Source organism: Triticum urartu, chromosome 7 (genome assembly GCF_003073215.2).
Source record: "Triticum urartu cultivar G1812 chromosome 7, Tu2.1, whole genome shotgun sequence".
Classification (NCBI taxonomy): domain Eukaryota; kingdom Viridiplantae; phylum Streptophyta; class Magnoliopsida; order Poales; family Poaceae; genus Triticum; species Triticum urartu.
Window position 1 is genome coordinate 702,642,628 of NC_053028.1, and position 21,940 is coordinate 702,664,567.

Here is a 21,940-nt window from a genome sequence, read left to right on the forward strand (position 1 = left end):
GAACCACGATGTCAAGGACTTAATCAATCCCGTATACAATTCCCTTTGTCTAGCGGTACGATACTTGCCCGAGATTCGATCGTCGGTATCCCGATACCTTGTTCAATCTCGTTACCGGCAAGTCTCTTTACTCGTTCCGTAACACATCATCCCGTGATCAACTCCTTGATCACATTGTGCACATTATGATGATGTCCTACCGAGTGGGCCCAGAGATACCTCTCCGTTTACACGGAGTGACAAATCCCAGTCTCGATTCGTGCCAACCCAACAGACACTTTCGGAGATACCTGTAGTGTACCTTTATAGCCACCCAGTTACGTTGTGACGTTTGGCACACCCAAAGCACTCCTACGGTATCCGGGAGTTGCACAATCTCATGGTCTAAGGAAATGATACTTGACATTAGAAAAGCTTTAGCATACGAACTACATGATCTTGTGCTAGGCTTAGGATTGGGTCTTGTCCATCACATCATTCATCTAATGATGTGATCCCGTTATCAACGACATCCAATGTCCATGGTCAGGAAATTGTAACCATCTATTGATCAACGAGCTAGTCAACTAGAGGCTTACTAGGGACATGGTGTTGTCTATGTATCCACACATGTATCTGAGTTTCCTATCAATACAATTCTAGCATGGATAATAAACGATTATCATGAACAAGGAAATATAATAATAACTAATTTATTATTGCCTCTAGGGCATATTTCCAACAGTCTCCCACTTGCACTAGAGTCAATAATCTAGTTCACATCGATATGTGATTAACACTCAAGGTCACATCCCCATGTGACTAACACCCAAAGAGTTTACTAGAGTCAATAATCTAGTTCACATTACCATGTGATTAACACTCGATGAGTTCTGGGTTTGATCATGTTATGCTTGTGAGAGATGTTATAGTCAACGGGTCTGAATCTTTCAGATCCGTATGTACTTCGCAAATTTCTTATGTCATCTTGTAGATGCAACTACTACGCTACAATTGGAGCTATTCCAAATAACTGTTCTACTATACGAATCCAGTTTACTACTCAGAATAATCTGGATTAGTGTCAAAGTTTGCATCGGCGTAACCCTTTACGACGAACTCTTTTACCACCTCCATAATCGAGAAAATACCTTAGTCCACTAGTTACTAAGGACAACTTTGACCGCTGTCCTGTGATCCATTCTTGGATCACTCTTGTACCCCTTGACTGACTCATGGCAAGGCACATTTCAGGTGCGGTACACAGCATAGCATACTGTAGAGCCTATGTCTTAAGCATAGGGGACGACCTTCGTCCTTTCTCTCTATTCTGCCGTGGTCGAGCTTTAAGTCTTAACTTCATACCTTACAACTCAGGCAAGAACTCCTTCTTTGACTGATCCATCTTGAACACCTTCAAGATCATGTCAAGGTATGTGCTCATTTGAAAGTACCATTAAGCGTTTTGATCTATCCTTATAGATCTTGATGCTCAATGTTCAAGTAGCTTAATCCAGGCTTTCCATTGAAAAGCACTTTCCAAATAACCCTATATGCTTTCCAGAAATTCTACGTCATTTCTGATCAACAATATGTCAACATATATTTATCAGAAATTCTATAGTGCTCCCACTCACTTCTTTGGAAATACAAGTTTCTCATAAACTTTGTATACACCAAAATCTTTGATCATCTCATCAAAGCGTACATTCCAACTCCGAGATGCTTACTCCAGTCCTTAGAAGGATTGCTGGAGCTTTGCATATTTATTAGCATCTTTCAGGATTGACAAAACCTTCCGGTTGTATCACATACAACCTTTCCTCAAGAAAATCGTCGAGGAAACAATGTTTTGACATCCTATCTGCAAGATTTCACAAATAATGCAGTAATTGCTAATATAATTCCAACAGACTCTTAGCATCGCTACGAGTGAGAAAGTCTCACCGCAGTCAACTCCTTGAACTTGTCGGGAAACTTCTTAATGACAAGTCGAGCTTTCTTAATGGTGACATTTACCATCATTGTCCGTCTTCCTTTTAAAATCCATCTGTACTCAATAGCCTTACGACCATCGAGCCGTTCTGCCAAAGTCTACACTTTGTTTTCATACATGGATCCTCTCTCGGATTTTATGGCCTCGAGCCATTTATCGGAATCCGGGCCCACCATCGCTTCTCCATAGCTCGTAGGTTCATTGTTGTCTAGCAACATGACTTCCAAGACAGGATTACGTACCACTCTGAAGTAGTACGCATCCTTGTCATCCTACGAGGTTTGGTAGTGACTTGATCTGAAGTTTCATGATCACTATCATAAGCTTCCACTTCAATTGTTGTAGGTGCCACAGGAACAACTTCTTGTGCTCTGCCACACACTAGTTGAAGAGACGGTTCAATAACCTCATCAAGTCTCCACCATCCTCCCACTCAATTCTTTCGAGAGAAACTTTTCCTCGAGAAAGGACCCGATTCTAGAAACAATCCCTTATTGCTTTCGGATCTGAGACAGGAGGTATACCCAACTGTTTTGGGTGTCCTATGAAGATACATTTATCCACTTTGGGTTCGAGCTTATCAGCCTGAAACTTTTTCACATAAGCGTCGCAGCCCCAAACTTCTAAGAAATGACAGCTTAGGTTTCTCTAAACCATAGTTCATACGGTGTCATCTCATCGGAATTACGTGGTGCCCTATTTAAAGTGAATGTGGTTGTCTCTAATGCCTAACCCATAAACTATCGTGGTAATTCGATAAGAGACATCATGGTATGCATCATATCCAATAGGGTGCAGTTATGATGTTCGGACACACCATCACACTATGGTGTTCCAGGCTGTATTAGTTGTGAAACAATTTCCACAATGTCTTAATTCTGTGCCAAACTCGTAGTTCAGATATTCATCTCTATGATCATATCATAGATATTTTATCCTCTTGTCACGATGATCTTTCAACTTCACCCTGAAATTACTTGAACCTTTCAATAATTCAGACTCGTGATTCATCAAGTAAATGTACTCAACATCTACTCAAACCATCTGTGAAGTAAGAACATAACGATATCCACTACATGCCTCAGCACTCATTGGACTGCACACATCAAAATGTATTACTTCCAACAAGTTGCTTTCTAGTTCCATTTTACTGAAAAACGAGGCTTTCAGTCATCTTGCCCATGTGGTATGATTTGCATGTCTCAACTGATTCAAAATCAAGTGAGTCCAAACGATCCATCTGCATGGAGTTTCTTCATGCATATACACCAATAGACATGGTTCGCATGTCTCAAACATTTAACGAGTGAGCCCAAAGATCCATCAACATGGAGCTTCTTCATGCGTTTTATACCGATATGACTTAAGTGGCAGTGCCACAAGTAGGTGGTACTATCATTACTATCTTTTGGCATGAACATGTGTATCACTACGATCGAGATTAATAAACCATTCATTTCAGGTGTAAGACCATTTGAAGGTATTATTCAAATAAACAGAGTAACCATTATTCTCTTTAAATGAATAACCGTATTGAGATAGACATAATCCAATCATGTCTATGCTCAACGCAAACACCAATCTCGATGGTAGAGGGAGCGTGCGATGCTTGATCATATCAACATTGGAAACACATCCAACACATATCGTCAGCTCACCTTTAGCTAGTCTCCGTTTATTCCATAGCTTTTATTTCGAGTTACTAACACTTAGCAACCGAACCGGTATCTAATACCCTGGTGCTACTAGGAGTACTAGTAAAGTACACATCAACACAATGTATATCCAATATACTCCTATCGACCTTGCCAGCCTTCTCATCTACCAAGTATCTAGGGTAATTCTGCTCCAGTGGCTGTTCCCCTTATTACAGAAGCACTTAGTCTCGGGTTTGGGTTCAACCTTGGGTTTCTTCACTAGAGCAGCAGCTGAATTGCCGTTTCATGAAGTATCCCTTCTTGCCCTTGCCCTTCTTGAAACCAGTGGTTTCACCAACCATCAACAATTGATGCTCCTTGATTTCTACTTTTGTGGTGTCAAACATCGCGAATATCTCAAGGATCATCATATATGTCCCTGATATATTATAGTTCATCATGAAGCTCTAGCAGCTTGGTCGTAATGACTTCGGAGAAACATCACTTTCTCATCTGGAAGATCAACTCCCACTCGATTCAAATGATTGTTGTACTCAGACAATCTGAGCACAAGCTCAACAATTGAGCTTTTCTCCCTTAGTTGCAGGCTAAGAAAATCGTCGGAGGTCTTATACCTCTTGACGTGGGCACGAGCCTGAAATCCCAATTTCAGTCCTTGAAACATCTCATCTGTTTCGTGACGTTTCAAAACGTCTTCGGTGCCTCAACTCTAAGCCGTTTAACTGAACTATCACGTAGTTATTAAAATGTGTATGTCAGATGTTCGCAACATCCATAGACAACGTTCGAGGTTCAGCACACTGAGCGGTGCATTAAGGACATAAGCCTTCTATGAAGCAATGAGGACAATCCTCAGTCTACGGACCTAGTCTGCATAATTGCTACTATCAACTTTCAACTAAATTTTCTCTAGGAACATATCTAAACAGTAGAACTGAAGCGCGAGCTTCGACATAATTTGCGAAGACCTTTTGACTATGTTCAGGATAATTAAGTTCATCTTGTGAACTCCCACTCAGATAGACATCCCTCTAGTCATCTAAGTGATTACATGATCCGAGTCAACTAGGTCGTGTCCGATCATCACGTGAGACGGACTAGTCAACATCGGTGAACATCTTCATGTTGATCGTATCTACCATACGACTCATGCTCGACCTTTCGGTCTTCTGTGTTCCGAGGCCATGTCTGTACACATGCTAGGCTCGTCAAGACAACCTAAGTGTTTCGCGTGTGTAAATCTGTCTTACACCCGTTGTATGTGAACGTTAGAATCTATCACACCCGATCATCACGTGGTGCTTCGAAACAACGAACTGTCGCAACGGTGCACAGTTAGGGGGAACACTTTCTTGAAATTTTAATGAGGGATCATCTTATTTACTACCGTCGTTCTAAGCAAATAAGATGCAAAAACATGATAAACATCACATGCAATCAAATAGTGACATGATATGGCCAATATCATATAGCTCCTTTGATCTCCATCTTGGGGCTCCATGATCATCTTGTCACCGGTATGACACCATGATCTCCATCATCATGATCTCCATCATCGTGTCTCCATGAAGTTGTCACGTCATCTATTACTTCTACTACTACAGCTAACGGTTAGCAATAAAGTAAAGTAATTACATGACGTTTATGTTGACACGCAGGTCATAAATAAATTAAGAGAACTCCTATGGCTCCTGCCGGTTGTCATACTCATCGACATGCAAGTCGTGATTCCTATTACAAGAACATGATCAATCTCATACATCACATATATCATTCATCACATCCTTTGGCCATATCACATCACATAGCATACCCTGCAAAAACAAGTTAGACGTCCTCTAATTGTTGTTTGCATGTTTTACGTGGCTGCTATGGGTTTCTAGCAAGAACGTTTCTTACCTACGCAAGAACCACAACGTGATATGCCAATTGCTATTTACCCTCCATAAGGACCCTTTTCATCGAATCCGATCCGACTAATGTGGGAGAGACAGACACCCGCGAGCCACCTTATGCAACTAGTGCATGTCAGTCGGTGGAACCAGTCTCACGTAAGAGTACGTGTAAGGTCGGTCCAGGCCGCTTCATCCCACAATGCCACCGAATCAAGATTGGACTAGTAACGGTAAGCATATTGAACAAAATCAACGCCCACAACTACTTTGTGTTCTACTCGTGCATAGATTCTACGCAATAGACCTAGCTCATGATGCCACTGTTGGGTAATGTAGCATAAATTCAAAATTTTCCTACGTGTCACCAAGATCTATCTATGGATTCATCTAGCAACGAGGGAGGAGTGGATCTGCATACCCTTGTAGATCGCGCGCGGAAGCGTTCAAGAGAACGGGGTTGATGGAGTCGTACTCGTCGTGATCCAAATCACCGATGATCCTAGCGCCGAACGGACGGCACCTCCGCGTTCAACACACGTACGGAGCAGCGACATCTCCTCCTTCTTGATCCAGCAAGGGGGAGGAGAGGTTGATGGAGATCCAGCAGCACGACGGCGTGGTGGTGGAAGTAGCGGGATTCCAACAGGGCTTCGCCAAGCGCTGCGGGAGGAGGGAGATGTGTCATGGGAGGGAGAGGGAGGCGCCAGGGCTTGGGGTAGTGCTGCCCTCCCTTCCCCCCACTATATATAGGGCCAAGGGAGAGGGGGGCGCAGCCTTGGCCCTTCCTTCAAGGAAGGGTGCGGCCAGGGAGGAGTCCCTCCTCCCCAAGGCACCTCGGAGGTGCCTTCCCCCTTTAGGACTCTTCCTCTCCCTTGATTCTTGGCGCATGGGCCTCTTGGGGCTGGTGCCCTTGGCCCATATAGGCCAAGGCGCACCCCCTACAGCCCATGTGGCCCCCCGGGGCAGGTGGCCCCACCCGGTGGACCCCCGGGACCCTTCCGGTGGTCCCGGTACAATACCGGTGACCCCGAAACTTGTCCCGATGGCCGAAATAGCACTTCCTATATATAATTCTTTACCTTCGGACCATTCCGGAACTCCTCGTGACGTCCAGGATCTCATCCGGGACTCCGAACAACTTTCGGGTTACCGCATACTAATATCTCTATAACCCTAGCGTCACCGAACCTTAAGTGTGTAGACCCTACGGGTTCGGGAGACATGCAGACATGACCGAGATGACTCTCCGGTCAATAACCAACAGCGGGATCTGGATACCCATGTTGGCTCCCACATGTTCCACGATGATCTCATCGGATGAACCACGATGTCAAGGACTTAATCAATCCCGTATACAATTCCCTTTGTCTAGCGGTACGATACTTGCCCGAGATTCGATCGTCGGTATCCCGATACCTTATTCAATCTCGTTACCGGCAAGTCTCTTTACTCGTTCCGTAACACATCATCCCGTGATCAACTCCTTGATCACATTGTGCACATTATGATGATGTCCTACCGAGTGGGCCCAGAGATACCTCTCCGTTTACACAGAGTGACAAATCCCAGTCTCGATTCGTGCCAACCCAACAGACACTTTCGGAGATACCCGTAGTGTACCTTTATAGCCACCCAGTTACGTTGTGACGTTTGGTACACCCAAAGCACTCCTGCGGTATCCGCGAGTTGCACAATCTCATGGTCTAAGGAAATGGTACTTGACATTAGAAAAGCTTTAGCATAAGAACTACATGATCTTGTGCTAGGCTTAGGATTGGGTCTTGTCCATCACATCATTCTCCTAATGATGTGATCCCGTTATCAACGACCTCCAATGTCCATGGTCAGGAAACCGTGACCATCTATTGATCAACGAGCTAGTCAACTAGAGGCTTACTAGGGACATGGTGTTGTCTATGTATCCACACATGTATCTGAGTTTCCTATCAATACAATTCTAGCATGGATAATAAACGATTATCATGAACAAGGAAATATAATAATAACTAATTTATTATTGCCTCTAGGGCATATTTCCAACACACGTTCGGTGAGAAAATCACATTCCCGAAGGTTTCATTCCGTTTGGACTCCGTTTGATATTCCGTTTTTTTTAAACACTAAAATAGGCAAAAAAACAGCAATTCTGGGCTGGGCCTCCGGTTAATAGGTTAGTCCCAAAAATAATAGAAAAGTGGAAAATAAAGCCCAATATAGTCCAAAACAGTAGATAATATAGCATGGAGCAATCAAAAATTATAGATACGTTGGAGACATATCAACTAGCAAAAGAGCCCGTGCGTTGCAACGGAAGAAAAACATAACACACGCTCTTAACTCAACAACCATCACTCAAAACCACAATAGATCCATCTCCTTTATTTTTGCGAGGCATCATATTTGTGTTGCCGTTTATCCTCCTTCTCACCCTTGTCGGCGATGGCCTCGGTGTTCACACAAAATAACAAAAAACGTGTGTCGAATATGGTTAATCCTAAGGCGTCTCTCTCCCTCTCTCCTCCCTCTCTCTCTCTTCCTCTCTCTCTCTCGCTCGCTTTCTCTCACTCTCGTGATGGGAAATCTGTTGTTTTCCCCTGCGACATTTTTCAAAGGTATGCATGTGTAGTTATCGATGTTTTCTTTTCCGTATATGGTTATAGTGGGGTGTTTATTTGCAATCCGGATCGCCGCGGTATGAAAAAAACAAATCTTGCGCTATAAATTATAAGTTTGTTTCCATAATAATATTTTAAAATATTTAAAAGGTAAAATTAACATCATATTTAGATTCCACACATTTTTCTAATAAAATTTCATATATAATATGTTAAAATCGAACTCACGGTTTAAAAGATACAGATAATTTAGAAAATCATTTGGTTTTGACTCAAATATATTCCAAAATAATATTTTAAAATACTTAACAGATAAAATAATCTCATATTCATAATCTACATATTTTTCTAATCAAATTTCATATATAACATGTTTAAATCGGAGTTACAGTTTAAAAGATATGAATGATTTTAAAAAGCATTTGTTTGACTTAAATATGATCCGCGGATGAATTACCTAAAGCATCAGGGGTTTTTCAAAAATGTAAAATAACGGTTCGGTTGTGGCTTAAATCCGGACGGCAGGTTGATTTTAAGAAAAAACAAGGACTTTTGTGTAAAATTTGAAAATAACGATTTGTTTTAACTTAAAACAGGACTGCGAGTTGAATTCTTTGAAATAGAGGGACTTTTCTGAAAAATGCCATGACGGACGAAAGAAATTCAATTTGCTTTATTATTAGGTAAAGATAAATATTATGTGCGCGCGCACGTGCCGGATGCATGTGGGTTGGTGAAGGTATCATGCAAGGCGGCGATGGAGTCACCGAGGGAGTAGGCCATGCCTGGGAGCTTCGGGGCAAGGCCGGCGAGAGCAGATTTGAGTGTGGTGGCGAATCCGATGGCAATCTGGTTCAGGCCATCGTTGCATGCTCCCGTCACGTTGAGCACACGCACTACTGGCACGCAGCCCAGCGGGCTTACACTGATGATCCCGAACTTCCTCGCCCCCATCTCAAACAGATCCTACACATATGTTGACCAAGTAATTAAACTTGAGAATTTGTATGTACCAGCAGATTACATTATTTTAATACTTTCTCCGACCTAGAAAGAGTTGTTTGTCCAGAGATGTCTAAGATCTTTCCATTAAATTGTGTTTGTATGAGAAATAAAATTTTATTAATAATGAGATGGATTGGATGGTTAATTGGTTTGCTTACTGTGATTGCTGCGGAGTAGTTGGAGATGAGAGCAGTGTAGAGCGCGACGACATCACCTTGGGTTTTTACTGTGGACAGGAATATATCGTTGCTGCCGACGCCGATGAGGAAAAAGGAGTGGGCAAGGAGCTTGGCCACCTTGTGTTTGCCGGCCGTGGTCTCCATCTTCGTCTTCGTAGCCGCAAAATAGCACACTTGCCTCGATAACGGGATATTGTTTCCTGCATTCTGCAATACGTCACAAGTTTGGTCATTAGAAATTACAAGCAACTCAACTCAAATAAAAAAAGAAAAACAAAATTATAAGCATCCATGGCTAATCATGCAATGTTAGAATTGTGTTGGATATTATTATTTTATAGTTGCAGTTCCACTTCTGTTATTAGGTCGGTGGATATGGTTAGGAGATGCTTGGAACTAGTGGCAGTGCTAGATGACCTACAATCTTTTGATGCCAATCCATTGCAACTCCTTTGTAAAATTATCCAAACAAACTCTTCATAATGACAATCAATATTGAAAAAATTAGCTCAGAAGACGTGTTGTTAATTGCACAAAACTTATGAGTGGAAACCGTTGCCCGAGTTGAGCACATATAGCCCTTAACAACAATAAAAAATGTGCGTCCTATAACGTTGATTGTCGACTCAGGACTAGACTGGGGTCACCCATGTGGGACGAGGGTATGATTGGCCTTGCTCTAGGAAGTGGAGAATGATGATATCCAAAAATCCATAATATGCAACCAAACATTTACCACTCACATAGTCATGGCTAGAAGATATAACTAGCATGAACAAAGGGTAAATCTCATGATGAACAAATATTGGTGTCCCTTTTTCTATTTTATGTCTATATGTGTGTGGCTTTGGTATATCTAGATGCAATCTGGCTATCGTCTTCAAGTGGTTATCGAGTAACATACACATGGAACTTGATCAAGTAGTAGATTAATTAATTGCTTTATTGGGATCTGTGATGCTATTGACTTAACCTTCAACTTGTGATTAATTATCTCGTTGCACGATCCTTTCCCACGTTCCTCGCTCGGGCACCGATGCCAAGATTTCTCTAGCATGTATGGTTACCATGAACAAATCCACCGACAGCCCGAGTTTGAAAACTATACTGTGAGCTCATCCAGTTCATAGAATTTTTGGAGGATTCTTGAATGTGTTCCTTAGTTTTGTTTCCCATCTCCGGCATATGTTCCACAGAAATTGAGGTGACTAGATTTCTTATGATTGTGTCCATATTGACCATGTTTTAAGTATTCTTAGCATGGGTGAGATCTCATGAAAAATCTTAACGATTAGAGTGAAGAGGACATCTCAATCCTTCACTTTGCTAGTCCTTTATTTTGGAAATCCTACAAACCAAATGCCCTACATTTTGTCAGTAGGAGGAGGGAGGCGTTTTGGAGCTCAGGCTCAATGGATTATGTGTTTTCATCAATTTTAAAAGTTTTGGAATTTTTGAAGAAAAAAATCTGTACATACATGTTATGTCTACATGTGAACGAATCTGCATGATGAGATATTCGCAAAAACAAATGATGAGATATACTTGTACATGTTAGCTAAAAAATTGTGGATTTTAATAGCGAAAAATCCTACACATGGAAATGTTAGGATTATGTACTGACTTCATATCGAATAAAACAATCTATCTATCTATCTATCTATCTATCTATTATATAATTAAAATAGAAGTCAAATAAGCCACCATGTTCATCCATATAGATTAAATTATGTCAATCATTAATCTAAGAGATTAACGGCTAAGATTTAAAGATGTCAACGGTACGTAAAAATATTGTCAACTATAAACAAATGAACGTGTCATGTACAATAGTTTTTTTTAACTCTCAGATACAATAGACTAGTCACAGTGGGGAGTAACTTAGAGTAGTAATATGCATATGTTACTAGTCTATGTTAGTACCTTCACAGTGGGTAGTAATATATGTGTTGTGTCATGCATTACCTCATTTATTAGATTGTAGACTCATCTTTTCTTGATATGTATGATGTTACAGTAACTAGCTATGTTATCACCTTTTTTTTCCATTAATTACATTGTCATATCATCTATTTTATCTAGATAAGTATGATGTTACCACTTATGTTACTTATAGCCTAAAGGCATGAGGCATCAGTGTCCGATTCGGTTCTTAAGAGGATATACAAAAGTCAGGGAAGTTTACGGTAAAACCAAGCACGTACAGGGAAAATACAGGAGGCGTACACTCCTAGGACATGCATTCCTGGAGGCTGCTGAACCACACGTTTGCATGCATGTTAATAATTATAAGCGGACTCCAATATGGCCTATCACTATCAATATTTTCCAAGTGCAAAACGCATGCAGGCATGAAGCTATGGTGCTAAACCACAAGTTCGCATTCACGTCAATATTATAAACGGATTGACCATGGCCTATTAAGATTTTGAGCTGCAGAAGATGGTTCAGATTAAACTATAGCAAAAGTTAAGACGAAAAGAAGAAAATCTAGGAGTAACATTAATCAAACCGTGCATAAAAATCCATGGGGTCTGGGAGATTCATTATTACTCAACGTGGATTGATGGACTAGGAAATTTATCTATTATATTATTAGAACCATAGAAAACCAACGGCGGAGATTAAGCACTCTATAGTTAAAGATGTTCAAACAGCATAAATTGATTAGCATGTTGGCAGCAATCTACATGCCTGAGGCAATTGGAGACCTACGCCAAGTTTTTCTCGAATACGCACAAGCATGCGCATCATATATTGATAGAAGAAGAGCCAAGACGGCTGATACAACACCTTTCGGCAATGTGCTACACCGAGAGGTTAGCACCCACATCCACCGTGAGTCCGTGACAACACCGGCAAACAACTCGCCCTGTCCAAACTCAAGCCAAAAATGACGAAGAGGACGGACACAAAGCACACAGGCTGCGTCCCTCCGAACCGAACACCCCAAAGCACGACAAAACCTAACAAACTAGATCAACGCACTCTCCACCCATGGCGCCTAGAAGATCGGCAAGTGGACAGCAGGAGCTAGCCTGACTTGGAAAACATCGTAGATGAAGCGTCGATGATGGAGTACATGGCGCCCCGGATGCTCATGTCCACAGCAACAACCCATACATGACAGCCCAGCACCCCAAGCTTCGCCGCCGAGGCGAGCAAGGCAACCCACACCAGCTGCTCCTCCGGAAGACACCCCACGCACCTCGGCAGCGCCTCCAAGAAGGTGACAACGCTGAGACGCCGCCGCTGCCTGGCCCGGTGAACCGAGCCTAGAGTTTCCTCTGGTGACATTAAAGGGGGAATGAACATAGCTATGACAACGCCTCCAGGGAGGAGACGGCGCCCACAGGCGTCGCTGTTGCCCGCAGCCGCAGCCGCACCGGATTTCTCCTCGGCCCTGTCCATCCCTTCTTTGGGCTCAGCAAACTGAAAGGGAGGGGGCAAAGCTGTCACCTTGGTCCATCGCCGTGAAGAGGGGGAGTCAAATGCCGTCGCGCCGCCGTCCGCACACCACCATGCCGTCCAACGGGGGCGTCCACCATCGCCCCTGGTCACCGCACCGGCCACGGATCCCCCATACGGAGACCAGGGCAGCATCCTCCCGCCGCAACCCCGCCACCCCCATGGCCAGGGAGTGCAGCGCCTCCGCCGGGACGCCGCAGCACCACCAGATCCAGCCACGACGCCCGGCAGGCCACCTCGTCGCACCTCCGCCCCGGGAAGAGGAAGGCGACTCCACCGCAGCCTGGGGCCACCGCCCCAGCTTCCCAGCGTCGAACCACCGCCGACGGGAGCCGCCGCGGTGCCCGCAGCCCAGGCGGCCAGATCTGGCCGAGCCAGACCAAGCCAGCCCAACGGCCACGGGACGGCACGCGCGCAGACCCCCGCGCCCTAGCCAGACGCCGACAGGAGCAGCTGGCCCCCGCGCCGCCCGCCAATGCGCCGTCACGCCCCGCCGCCAGCGCGCCGCCACCGCTCGTTGCCGACATCAGCGCCTGCCGACCTCGCGCGTGGGGAGAGGATGCCCCGCCGCCGCCGATGCCGGCCAGGCTTTGCCCGGCGGCGCAGCTAGGCGGCGGCGAGGAGAGATGGGAAGGAGGGGCTGGCCCGGCGGCGCTAGGGCTTTGCCCTCCCGGTCACCGCGCGGGAGCGGCGCGGGAGGGGAGGGGAGGGCTGTTGGTTCCGTATACTCCAAGGCAATATGTTAGATTTTTTTTTTTTAGAAAAAGGGGCAATGTTAGAGATTAGACACCGCATTCTGCGCGTCTCCGTGTTAAAGTAGAAAACATCACCGGTTGTTGTTTGGTCTGCACTTAGCCGTGTATAAATACATGTACATCCCCTTAATGTACTACACATGTGTCTTTCGCCATCGATTGTTTTCGTATGCGCGTATGTGGCTAGAAGATCGATTCCATCTAGCGAGCTAGCTTTGTACAGCTTCCATAATTAGTACAAAGCGAGTCTATTGATTTACATTGTTTCATAATGAAGCACAGAAGATACGCCGTGTCTGCCGGCGACAATAACGCTAGCAACTGCCAAGGAGAAGCATCGTGAAGCGGATCTTTAGATGCCAGTGTTCCACACGACGGGAGGCATTTTTTTTCGGGACCATGACGGGAGGCTTCTAACGAGTACAGCAAGTTCCTCGAGTCTACGACTATATGATGAGGTCTACGACAAGCTCCACCACGATAAGGATGAAAGTTCTTCTGCTTTGACAGCAAACACCGCTGCAGTCATCAATCTCAGCTATCACGTTTGCAGGTTGTACATGACGGAGAGGAAAGGTTTATCCGTGGCTTCCAAACAACTGGAGAAGCATGCATGGATGTGCAGCAACAACCAGAGATGCGCAAATCTCGCCGGAGAAAAGAACAGACATGCACAAAGCTCACAAATTGACAGCAACCCCTCTCGCCGGAGAAAAGAACAGACATGCACAAATAATTCTTCCATAGATGCGCTCAGGGGACCACTGCCATCTGGAGTGAACACATAAAGGTTCTACATAAGGTTACCCGAGAATCCATATGGCTATATCGATCTAGTGTCTCTGGGGCAAGATCTTGATAGTCTATATAGTGATATCGATCTAGCAAGCAGTGATGTGCTTATAAGTCCAAGGCAGGTATATTCGAGTCTGATATCTGATATGGCCAGAAACGACAGCGTCAGAAGGCCATGAAGCTGTTTAAATAGATAGTGACCTATATCCTCCATGCCACCACAGTTTGCATTAGTTGGGCTATATATGATTATTTCCTAATCAATCAAATGCGCCAACTTAAAGTTTAGAGTTCAGTGCCATAAAAAAGTTTTTCAAACTAGCGCACAATAACCCATCAAATAGATTCAAATATATTATGTCACCTCCCATTTGATGAAGCCATGCATGTGAAATATGTTGTAGACGCAGTGGACGAAGATATAGTAATTAGTTTACAGTAAGAAGCCATCCCATAAGATGATTTAAATGATAGGTGCACCATGTTAGAATGTATGGAACTCTGAATCTGTAACAATAGTAAAACTCTGGAACCCCACAAAACATAGCAAAATGGTTTGACAACAAAAATTAAAATACACACCCAGCATGGTACATTTCGAAGTTAAAGAAAGAAAGAAACGTTCATAATTAAGGACCCATCATACACGTGTTAAAATAGGTCTAGCGTGTCATGTACACATATTATGTACGTATGTAACTTGTATATGCTGATCATTATAAATAGAAAGACGTGGAGAGGCTTTGCCCCACGGGAAACCCTAAACCTATTCTCAAACTTGGTATTAGAGCCTACCTAGCCGCTGCCGCCTCTCCTCCCTCCGCCGCCGCCGCCAGCCTCTCCTCACGGCCGCCGCTATGTCCAAGTCCCCCGCCGCCGATCTGTCCTCCCCATCGGCCGCCGCGATGATCATGTCCTCCACCCTCGCCCTCACCACCATGTCCGCCCCCGTCGTCGCTCCACCCTCGGCGTCGGCTCCCGCTCCCGTCCTTCCGCCCATCGCGGTCTCTCTTGATCGCAGTAATTTCATGCTGTGGAGGGCTCTCGCCCTTCCCAACTTCGCCGGCGTACGCCTCCACGGGTTCCTCGATGGCTCGGCCAAGGCGTCGGAGTCGACCGTGACGACAGGCATCGGTGACGCTGCTCGTACCATCACCAACCCCGAATACGAGCAGTGGTGGACTCTTGATCAAAAGGTCCTCGGTCACCTCCTCGGCTCCATGAGCATGGAGATCTCCGTGCAGCTGATCGGCTGCAGGACGGCGGCTGCGGCATGGGCTGCCGTGCACACCATGTTCGCCGCCGAGAACAGCGCTGGCGTGCGCAACCTTCGGCGTCAGATTCAGGCGCTACGCAAAGGAGATAGACCCGCCGGCGAGTACATGCAGAAGGTTAAATCTCTCGCCGATTCGATGGCCGCCGCCGGTTCTCCTCTTCGCGATGACGAGATCATCGACTACATGCTGACCGGGCTCGGCTCGGCGTTCAACCCCATCGCTGCTTCGATGAACTTCGCCGGCGTTCCTGTCACGTTTCCGGCGTTCTACTCCAGCGTCCTCCACTATGAGGCTCTACAACAGCAGCAATCGGAAGTTGAGGACTGGCAGTCCTCCGCGAACGCCGCCTCTCGGCCGGCCTATCACGACCACGCCGGTCGTGTGCCCGATTCCGGACGCCCAAGTGGCGGCCGCTCCTCCGTTGTCTCTCTTCCGCCTGGATCGGCGAGCTACGGCAACGCCCAGGGCGGTCCCCCTGGCCGTAACAACGGCAACACCGGCGGCAACGGCCGCAATGGAGGAGGCAATGGGGGTGGCCGCCGTCGCTGGCGCCCTAGGTGCCAGATATGTAAGAACTGGGGACATGAGGCGTCGGACTGTCGCAGCCGCTATGACCGTGACCACCGCGCCGCCAACTCTGCCTCCAACTCCTCCGCCACGCATGAACCGCCGCACTGGATCCTGGACACTGGCGCGACAGACCACCTGACGAGTGACCTCGATCGTCTTCACTTCCATGAGCGCTATGGCGGGAAGGATCAAGTGCAAGTAGCGAATGGTGCAGGTTTGTCTATTTCGCATATTGGTCATTCCACTATGCCCGGTTCATCCCTTCGCTTACGAAATATTCTTCGTCTTCCACATATACATCAACATCTTTTGTCTGTTTATCGACTTGTTCTTGATAATGATGTTTTTGTGGAATTTCACCGTTCCTTTTTCCTTGTTAAGGACACGGCCACGAAGAAAATTCTTCTTCGCGGTAGAAGTCGTGGCGGCCTCTACCCCATCCCGTTTGGTCGCGCATCGTCTTCCTCCACTCGTCAAGCGTCTCTCAGTGTCAAGACCACTCCGTCCCAGTGGCATCAGCGTCTCGGTCATCCTTCGAATAATATTGTTCAAAACATTGTTAAGAGCAATGATTTAGTGTGTTCTTCTGAACGTCATTTTTCAGTGTGTGATGCTTGTCAGCGTGCTAAGAGTAGACAATTACCATATACTTTATCCACTCATGTTTCTACTATGCCTCTTGAGTTAATTCATTCTGATGTTTGGGGGCCTGCCCTTGCCTCTTCCGGAGGCTATAAGTATTATGTGAGTTTTGTCGATGATTATTCACGTTTCACTTGGATATATCTCCTTAAGCACAAGTCTGACATTGAGCAAGTCTTTTATGCCTTTCAGGCTCATGTTGAGCGTCTTCTTCACACGAAAATCATATCCGTTCAGTCAGACTGGGGTGGCGAGTACCACAAATTACACCGCTATTTCCAACGCACTGGGATCTCTCATCGTGTGTCCTGCCCACACACCTCTCAGCAAAACGGGATTGCTGAACGCAAACACCGTCATGTTGTGGAAACAGGTCTGGCCTTACTGGCTCATTCGTCTCTCCCTTTACGGTATTGGGATGAAGCTTTCCTTACTGCATGTTACCTGATTAATCGCATGCCTACACCTGTTCTCCGACAAGATACACCCTTGTTCCGTCTCCTTAAGGTCCAACCTGATTATACCTTTCTCCGCACCTTTGGGTGTGCCTGCTGGCCTAGCTTGCGCAAATATAACGCCCACAAGCTTGCTTTTCGGTCCACTATGTGTGTGTTCTTAGGCTATAGCCAGCTACATAAGGGGTACAAATGTCTCAACCGTTCCACGGGCCGTATCTACATCTCCCGTGATGTTGTGTTTGATGAGTCTGTGTTTCCATATGCCACCCCTGGGGTCACCGTCGATATCTCCTCCTTGGCTGACGTTCTCTCGTTTCCTTCCAATGAGCCGGTTACGGGTGACCATATGCGTAAATATGACTTATCCTACCTGTCTACTGATCCGCCTGTTCCAGGCGCTATTGCTACTGTGCAGGCAACCCAGGACGCCGCTCCTTCCTCGGGATCGACGTGCATGGCGCATGCACGTCGCCCGGCCCGTCGGCTGCCTCGTCGCCCGGCCCACCATCCGCGACGCGTCCGCTCGCCTCGGGCCGCTCGGCTAGTCAGCCCGCTGCAGACACACCGACCTCCCCGGCCGCGTCACTCGGCTCGTCGGTTGCCCCGTCATCGACCACGCTAGCCTCCCCGGGGCCATCGTCGCCGGCCTCCCCGGGCCCATCGGTGCAGGAGGCTATTGCTCCCTCCCCGCCGTCCGACCAGCTCGCGTCGCCGGCAGCCCTGTCCCCTCGACCGCGACGCCTCCAGCTGCTCCGGGTCACCCCATGGTCACGCGTACCCGAGATCATACTCGTCATGCGCTTGTCCCAACTGATGGAACTGTCCGCTACGACCCTCGTCGCCGTGCTTTTCACGCTGTGCCCGTCTCTCACCGTGATGCCCTCCATGAGCATGCTTGGCGCACAGCAATGATGGATGAGCTCGACGCCCTTCGTCGCAACAGAACTTGGGTTCTTGTGCCTCGTCCGCGTGGTGTTAATGTCGTTGGGAGCAAGTGGATCTTCAAGACTAAGCATCGCTCGGATGGCTCCATTGATAAGTATAAAGCTCGTTTGGTCGCGCGTGGGTTCACACAGCAGCTTGGCATTGACTATGGTGATACGTTCAGTCCGGTTGTCAAGCCAGCCACCATTCGACTGGTACTTGCTCCTGCTGTGTCTCGCGGCTGGATCCTCCGACAGATTGATGTCAGCAACGCTTTCCTTCATGGCTACTTGTCTGAGGAGGTCTACATGCAGCAGCCACCAAGTTTTGAGGACGCTCGGTATCCCTCTCATGTGTGCAAGTTGCAGCGGGCTCTCTATGGACTTAAATAGTCTCCTCGCGCATGGTATGCTCGGCTCAGTTCTCGTCTTCTCCAGTTGGGTTTTGTTCCCTCTCGAGCCGACGCCTCTCTGTTTTTCTTCCGCCATCGGGATGTTCAGATCTATATGCTTGTCTACGTGGATGATATCGTTATTGCTGGCTCTTCTCCACGTGCAGTTGACGGTCTTGTTCATTCACTTGCGGCCACTTTTCCTATCAAGAATCTTGGGCCGTTGGAGTACTTTCTTGGCTTGGAAGCGTCGTACAATTCAGGGGGGATGACCTTGACACAACGGAAGTATGCCATGGATCTTTTACACCGTGTGAACATGGAGAATTGTAAGCCCACTTCCACACCATTGTCTACCTCTGACCAGCTTGCATGGGTGTCTGGACAGCCTCTTGGTGCCGATGATTCTTTCCGGTATCGCAGTGTCGTTGGTGGTTTGCAGTATTTGACTCTCACTCGCCCAGATATTTCGTTTGCAGTGAACAAGGTATGCCAGTTTCTCTCACAGCCCACTGATGTTCATTGGGAAGCTGTTAAGCGCATTCTGCGCTATGTAAAGGGAACATTGCAGACTGGACCGAAGTTTCGGAAGGATGTCTCCACCAGCATTAGTATTTTCACTGACGCAGACTGGGTTGGGTGTCCTGATGATCGACGATCCACTGGAGGCTTTGCCATCTTTGTTGGCCCGAATCTCATCTCCTGGAGCTCTAAGAAGCAACCGACGGTGTCGAGATCTAGTACGGAGGATGAGTACAAAGCTTTGGCAAATGGGGCTGCTGAGGCCATCTGGGTAGAATCACTACTCAAGGAGCTTGGTGTTTCCCAACAGCGTGTTCCTGTTCTATGGTGTGATAATTTGGGAGCCACATATGTGACTGCCAACCCAGTCTTCCATGCACGCACCAAGCATATTGAGATCGATTTCCACTTTGTGCGTGAGCGTGTTGCTTCTGGAGCTCTTGAGGTCAGGTTCATTTCTTCTAATGATCAGCTGGCTGATGTATTTACCAAACCAGCCACTCGACAGATGCTAGACCGATTTAGTACCAATCTAAACCTTGTACAGAGTAGAAGTTCAGATTGAGGGGGTATGTTAAAATAGGTCTAGCGTGTCATGTACACGTATTATGTACGTATGTAACTTGTATATGCTGATCATTATAAATAGAAAGACGTGGAGAGGCTTTGCCCCACGGGAAACCCTAAACCTATTCTCAAACTACACGCTCAAGCCATAATAAAATATGTGAATCTAATCATCAGATGATTTTTTAGGTGAATATATACGTTAGTTCTTATGGTAAAGCAACATTAGGTTGAAATATATATCTACAGTATATGAATTGTCAAGGCTCTCAATAGAAACTATTCCTGTGGCAATAAATCCGTTCCTTAAATTTTAGATTAACACCACAGAATATAAGTCACTACAATTCATCGACACGGGATGATATATTTGCACTGATGATTGATTACAATGGCGTAGAACCGTAGATTAGCCAATATGTTACGAAAAGTCCATAGCATATACAACTATATAGGATAATACACTGTGCGATAGCAACTTAACAAAATGAAATTCAGATGAAGAACCTAAGCATAATTTCTGTATGAAATTTGGATTCATAATTAAAAACAAAATGGAGTTTGCAAATACTATTTTTATTCCTTGAATTTCATATAAAGATACATCTAAACATATTTGTTGTATAATTAGCTTTACATGACTCATATAATTAATGAAAATATTAAAATACAAGATAATACAAAACAACACGTGCATGATCATCATGAATATAAGTTTTGAAGAGGACAACTCATATGTGGGTATGCAACAGTAATCAACAAAGGTAACTAAGAATGCGGCCATTGATTGATATGTGTGCGACAGGAGAATTTTACACACATGTCTTTCATGTTTAGATTTAATTCTTGGTAGGGAATTACTCAAAAACCAATTGAGCAATGATACAAATTGGGGGGCAAGGAAGATTGAATCAAAGAGGAAAACCCACCAAGATTGGCGAGAAAGCCCATGTATGGTTTTGCATCGGTCTTCCAATCTCACATGCCAAGGAATTTTTTGTAACAACCTAATGCACTTGCATGTTTCATTGGGATTTTGCATTTTTTTCTATAATGACATACAATTGAAGGAGAACTTAATCAAGAATGGTTGAGTGAGAGGCCACATAGTTAGCAGAGGAAACAAATCCTAAGAGGTTATTCTAGCCGCGCAAATGCGCAGGTAACCCGGCTAGTTTAAATGAATACAAGGTGTTATGGAGTAGCAAATGATCAAGCATCGATCTATAGCAACACTTACAGTCGAGTCAAGGATCCCAGCTCCCGCCAAGGCGTAGCTCACGCCTCTCGTCAGAGCTCTTGGGATGAGGTAGGTGCGTGATTTCAGCACCAGGTAAGCCAGAGGCCTCCTCTCGAACCCCAGATGCCTCGCTGCATCCATCCATCCACCAAGTTAACATATGAACCCGCACGGTTCTGAGCACATGATGATGTATATGATTGGTACGTACCGACGAAATCGGCGATGTTGTAGCCGTTGCTGAACCTCCCGGGGCAATGGCGCCGCCGGGGAAGTCGACGCCGTAAAAGGGCTTGTCGGCCCTGGGCACGTCTTTCCCTGGCAGGTGGTTGTTGTTGCCCACGTCCTGCGTCGAGTCCCCCAGCACGAACATCGCCAGCACCACGGCCCGCCGTACCACACCGGTGCTGCCGGCAACCGCACCGACGAGCGCCAGCACCACAGCCCCGAGGAGAAAGACGCCCTTCATGGCCGCCAGCTCGTACGCCTAGCCAAGGAAACTAAGCTTCAAAATGAACTGAGATTGTGCATAACAAGGAGGACCCCGTACTTATAAGCCTAAACTTTTGTGCTTGATTGATCTTGGGTCAATAAGCTAGCAGCTAATCTAGCAAGTCGTGGCGTAGCATTATTATGCTGCACACTTCATGTGGATGTGTGCACGATGCCTCCCTCGGGAAAGTTCTACTGCTCGATCAAAAGGAAACGAGTAATTAATCGCGTGCATGTTACGTTTGTATCGATCGATTCGACGGCCGTTGCTTCCGTTCAGTTTGGCGTGTCTACTGTCGATCTAGCTTGAGATGATAGTGCCATCAATTAGTTTACATTATTAGAACGATACTGCTAAACTAAACACGATTGCATAGATAAATATAAAGGTAATATTACCGGGAGTCATACAACTTGTGGTTTCACTTTGATTACAAAACTTGTAAAATACGGAATTATGTACATAACTTGTCATCTCGTGCAAATACGGTAACTTTGTATGTATCCCATGC

General features: G+C 45.9%; 1 pseudogene; it reads right to left on the minus strand.

Moving 5' to 3' along the window:
* Nucleotides 1-8,794: 8,794 nt before the first annotated feature.
* Nucleotides 8,795-21,405, minus strand: LOC125521173 (annotated as a pseudogene).
* Nucleotides 21,406-21,940: the final 535 nt, after the last annotated feature.